This window comes from Semicossyphus pulcher, unplaced genomic scaffold (genome assembly GCF_022749685.1).
Source record: "Semicossyphus pulcher isolate SPU_LCO1_2020_fin unplaced genomic scaffold, fSemPul1.0.p SCAF_2, whole genome shotgun sequence".
Lineage (NCBI taxonomy): Eukaryota > Metazoa > Chordata > Actinopteri > Labriformes > Labridae > Semicossyphus > Semicossyphus pulcher.
The window spans coordinates 10,179,882-10,186,312 of NW_027211693.1; positions in this window are offsets into that span (position 1 = coordinate 10,179,882).

Genomic DNA, 6,431 nt, shown 5'->3' on the forward strand with positions numbered 1-6,431 from the left:
TGTGTGTAATTCCTTATATTCATTTCACCTGCAAATAAATAAACGACACTGGCCATCATCCCTAAAAAAGTTGTCTAAAAACCAAGGTGTGTATGCTGTTTGTGCAGCCTTCTTAAAGCTACTGTGAGGAACTTTTGGTTTGTGTTGATTTTGGCGCCCCCTGTGGACAAATATCTGAACATCCTTCTCAAATTTCTCAGACAACACGTATGCAAGAGAGCAGAAGATTAACTGCTTGCTTTTGTTATGAAGGGATGTATTTTGTTTTAATGTTACGATATTACTTTCATCTATTCCACATTTGTCCGTTACTTCATGGAGTGCTTTAATGTGAGCGGTTTCATTCTAGAGATGTTGTATATTATACTCACAGAAATGTAACATTTGACTCAACTAATATTTAAAAGTTCCAACTAAATTCGGTGCCAAGCTGAGCGCGAGTATTTGTTACTCATCTTGCTATAGGCTCAGATAAAATAAATGTATGTTGCTGTATGCAAGAACGCCAGAAATGCTCCGAATGCATCTGCCTGACAATATTTAACAATAAGCTAGCACGGCGGTGCGTTAACTCGACTCGACTAACCTGGCAACTGTGATATTGTTAGAAAATTGTATATTTATTTTTATACAAAAATCTAGGTTTAAAATATGATTTAGAAATAAGATGTGGGTAAACTGAACAGGATCTGTGATGGTAAGTGATTGATTAAATAAGGCTATGTGGTTTGGAAAGGGAAGGTACCTTGCGATTCATTTCTGTGTAATTTCTTTTCAGTCTGAGTTTATCTGTCTTAACAAGCAAAGCACAGATTATATTTATTGGGAAACACATGCACCATCCAGGATTTATAGTCACACTGTATTCAGCTTTGATGATGAATTGTTTTTGGCATTTATGTGCTATGACTGGAATAAGAAAATTGCAAGATGTTCATTGGCTTGTTTTTATTTCAATCAATAAACATTTATTCACAAAAAATGTACTGTGTTAATAACTACTATTAGGCTACTCAACACATTAAAGCTATAACACTTGATGAACGGGATTTTTCTTTACAATCTAACTTTCTTTGCAAAACACACATTTTTAATGACATTATTTTCTTGTAATTGAAAGATTATTTTGCCAATTTATAGCTCGATCTATCTCCTTACACCCCATCACACTCTTCTTCACAGCTCCTGCACTTTGCTCCATTGATGATGCTTTTCTATCCTCCACCAAATCTAACGCTCTAGTGATGTTGGTACCAATGCTGCCACCCTCCATCACCACCACCACCACCCCATCTGTCTTTTTCTATTTCTATCTCTGTCTCTGTCTGCGAGTCGTTCTCAAGGTTGACTGGGAATTGTTAATAGAAGGACCCACGGCCTCTTTGTTTCGAGGCAATGGCAGAAAACAAAGCACTTTAACTCAAAAACCATCAGGGGCCACATCGATATTGATTTTCCTGGCAAGACACACTTATCTATATATTGGTCTCCATTAGGGCTAACAGATAGGTTAGGGCACCACTCTAAACAGCAGCACATCAGCCTTCAAGTAAAGATGAAATTGGGCCCAGTGTCAATTTATCTTGTATTACTCCTCAATTGGGGCAACAGGGGGCAATAGAGTCACTGACACTGTAAGTAACAGGGGCCTCAAGGGATTTCAGTTTTGTATCCTTTTTGGAGGTTACGTTGTTTTAAACATTATAATACATTCAGTCTTTATCCAAATTCTAAGGGTCATACTTTGGGCCGATCCAGGAATAAAATAAAATCCAATCTTTTCTCTACTGTATTTTAAAGTGTTATAATATCCGCTAATTAACATTAATTCCATTAGTATCATAATGCCTTAAAGAGCAGCTCCAGTCATGTTTAAGACTCATAAAATCCTCCCAAAGCATCTCCTCCTTCTCCCTCATTAAAAATCCCAGAATCTGCACAGGCCCCGCCCACCATGCAAATTTCCCCCTCCGTCATGAAAACAAAACAAGTCGCTGCCATCGTTTAGTGGCAACTTGTTGAAACGTAGCCAGCTTGAAATGTAGTTATCCGTAGTAGTAACTTTAACGTTAGTAGTCAACTTGCAAAAATTACGACGATGGTTACAGCTGGCTCGCACATCATCAAAGTGGTTGCCATAGCTTGTACATAATGATATGCATAGCGTCGCCCCGCCCATATAGAGGTTTGGCTCCTTAGGTTTGTGACGTCTCAAACCTGCCAATCTGAAAACGTGTAGTTCAGCCTGTCCTTGGTACACTGCAGTTTAAAAGCAGACAGGCCCAGCCATGGAGATGACTGCTCATGTTGTCCCTGATATGTCTTGTAGCACATGAAGAACACCACATGGAGATGTTATGAAGGTTAAACACTTGATTTTCTAGTCTGTAATTATTTTGGCCGATGTTCGTACTGTCAACAATTTTTTATGGTCCCTATTTCTACAAATAATATTGTCGTCCTAAAATCAACAGAGTGATAGGTCTTGTCTCCAACTTCACATCAACCTCAGGAGTCTCATTCTCCCAGTTAAACTGTTACTTGTGTTAGGCCTATATCAATAATTAACCTTATCAGTTATAAAGTTTGAATAAGAAACTTCAGCAACTATATCAAGAACTTTATCATGAAATGCAAGGTATGCTAACTTTTAGGAGGCTATAATTGTTATTTCAAAGTGTCAGATATTTAATCAACACTTCAGTATATCAAAATAAACTCCGGCAGATTGTCAAAATTAAAAGGACTCAGATCAGGATTGGGACAATACAATCTTGATCAGGTTATCTCTACCTGCTAATGTACCGAATCAACTGATGGTTTTGTACCAGACACTCCTGGTACTGATACAAGAGTTGATTTGCTAGCCAACAGATGATCAGTTTCTGATTTTCTTGTTAAATCATGTATTTCTTTGACCCAACCAGAAAAAGTAGATGTTAAAATGATTGAGGAATGGGAGAATACCGGACTAGCAAACTTCTTCAAGCAGCACAAAAACATAACAAGTAACTACAGTATTCACATTCCTTCTCTATTAGCTAATTTTGTAGTTTTGTGCCAGATGGCGCTAGCTTTGCTTTATCGCTCACGCCTCCATCCCAGCCCGGAGGACAGCTGATAAGGGCTAAAGAGGGAATTAGCTACCCACTCAAAGGCTTTGCTCTGATCCTTCAGGTCAGTGTTTGGTCCCTCCAGCATTGGGCAGGACAGGGTAACACTAGTTTGGGAGGATTTGGGCAGATTTAAAATCAAAAGGGGGGGGGGTCTAATGCATGTATTGGACATAGACACATGAGCCAGAATCTATGGGTGCGCCACAGCAGAGGGAAAGTCTCAAACCCGGGGGGTCCCTTGGTAGTTTTGTCTCCTGAGGCGAAGTTGGAGGGAACACTTTAAGTACATTGTTTTAAAGCCTCAAATATGTCTTACCTAAAGTGGCAGCTGAACCCATTTGTTACCATCACTGGTACCTAAAAACACAGAAAATTATTTAGAAATGTTCCCTGGATCTGTTTTAGAAGATCCAGTCAACAAAAGATGTATTTCTGCATTTGTGTGTCATAACTTTCACACTGTAATCCAGTTCACTATCTATTACATGAATTTGAGCCATTTTGTCCTGAAAACTGCGTATAGATAATATAAAGTACATTTATTTTATCATGTTTAAAGATGACCCTTGTCACGCAAACTCAGGGCTGAACAATCGAAATCGTAATATAATATATAGTATATAAGAAACATTTTAATTTAAATATTGTGTTGCAGAGATGCTCTGGCCTACACATCATACACAGACGATGCAAAATGGCAATACGAGTCAAAATAATTGCAATTAGATATTTTTTCTAAATCGTTCAGCCGTAGTATTAACTGTTTCTGCTTCTTCTTAGGGTAAAAAATATATAAAACTGAGCCTTGTTTCAATACTGGGGCAAATAAATTGTAGCCTATATCTTCCTTATTTTAAACAAGACTTCTAGAAACCAATATTTATTTAGTGAAAGCTGATAAATTAGTTGCCTTTGCAACTGCAATTTACATGATCAGGTATCTAGACATAGGCTATTACAGCCAGGATGCAGAAACATAAAGTGATGCAGAAACATAAAGTGTCAAATATTAGAATCACTGAAATCATCAGAACAATTGCAACTGGATTTCATCGGGAGTGTTCAGATAAAAGGAAAACTGGGTGAACACATCTGTGATGCCCTTTTTGTTTTGTGCTACACTGCCACATAAAAAGGTTTTCTGTGATTGTTCCAGCAGATGGCGATGGCGCACAAGGAAAACCACTTTGAGGTCAGCCTTGGGGAAACTGCGACAGTCTCAATAGCAGCAATCAATCAGAAAGAAGATTGCTTCAACAATATGTCACATTTGTAGGAGACCATTTGTTTTTCTCATGTAAATCAAAGACTTTACACTTAGATTTACCTGGTGAAGATGGGAAAAACTTCATAAAGTAATGCACCTGTAGGCAGTGCTTGACATATACGTCAACACAAAAAACTGGAAGGGATTACCTGTGGTTTAACCTTTCTGTGGCAGATCATGTTATGGCTGTCTACAAGAGTGAATACAAATTAAACTTAAATCAAATCAAATTCAGACCACTGTCACAAATACTTTGTGAGGCCTTATTTGCCTATTCAAATACAGTGTTTTTCAGCAGCACTGATGCAAAACAAAGTGATACAATACTGCATTAGTAGCCACTTATGCAGACATAGCTCTGCAGGATGGACATTTTTGGAAACACTCGTGACCATTATCATACAAAATATACAACAAAAAAGTTACTATAAAATCTACTGTTGCAGGCATACATACAGTTTGTCTAAGATTAAACTCATGGTAATAAAGGCTGCAAAGAATAAGCCAACTGAGTTTCTGCAACAAATAAACATCAGAAATATGCCCCAATAGTCAATAGTATGCAATCTCTTTCACAGACAATAGCAGCACAATTTTATAACCCTACAGGGTCAAACCAATACACTTACAACACCTGCCTGTACAACAAGTACTCCATAACCTATTATTAGTCGACCGATACTGAACAGACTATAAACCTTATGATATCCAGTGCACCCTGTATAACAACATTCTCTACCCTTAGATGTGACAACCACAAAGACAGGAGGTCTATTAACAAAAGGTATATCAATCAACGTCCTGTTCGATCTTGCCAAAATATACAAAAGTGATTTATCTGTGCGGCAATAATATGCTTTGGTTTGTAATTTTGCAACGGTGCTACATACTATAGCTGTATGATATATTTCAATGAATTTGCTCCTGCCCCTGCATTACACTTAGCCCACAGCTATAGAGAACTATGATCAATTTCACACAACCGACATCTCAAGCCTTCATTGCAGGTGATTTCCATTTAGGGTTTCGACTTCACGGCGTACTGGTATTATTAATGCAACTCTTGACAAAATCACAGCAGTCATCGGGTCATTACACACCTGTGATATTCAAGCTAATAATTAAAATGTGTGCAATGTATATTGTCTATTCATGTTCTGATGCTGCTTGTCTTAAACTACAGTAATTGTATTACATATTTCATATTTAAGACCGTAAAGTAGCCATACAATTTCTCATTTAATAGTGCAATTTATTAAATACTAACATAAAGACTACAACAATATTTAAGGAGGACATACCAGATTGACTTACACTGCATACTTAGATTGGCGCTGTAGAATTAGCGAGAGTTAGCCGTTAGCACTTTGCTTCACTCAGCTAGGAGACGTTTTTTTGAATTTCCAAGTGGGTTATACTATTTTTGTCCAAGTTTAAAATGCAGCCACACAGGTTTAACTAACGTTTGCGTGAGCTAGCTAAGCGTATTATATCTTTGAAAGCCTTGCAGGATGTTTGGCAACACTTACCACATATTTTGAAGACACCTCAAAAGTTTGTTATGTTTCTTGATCCAGTCTAACAAAACATCTTCTCCGCACCACTATAAACAAACTGTAAAGTTATGTTTTACTTTCTAGATGTCACAGTACATTGTCAATCTTTTCGCTCAAAAACATTGTAGCCGGAAGTGACATATTTTGTAGTCCCATAGCACGATAATGGATTTGACGGTTACTTCCGCCTACCATGATGCTTAAAAACAGCCATTATTTTGTGCCTTTGTTTTGTTTCTTTTCTGTAGGTAAGTACTGTTGCAGTGGGTGTATTATAGCTGTCAATATAGTTATCATGATTATTATTTCCAATTTTTGTATTACTATAATAACGGTCGGTTCACCTCATTTGTTTTATTAAGTATTTATGTATTATTTTTCTTTATCTATTCATTTTATCCACATTTTTATTTCTATTTCTTTTATTCTTATCTATTCATTTATTTATTTTCGTCTATATGAAAAGAAGCAAGGCCATGTCATATTTGAAGA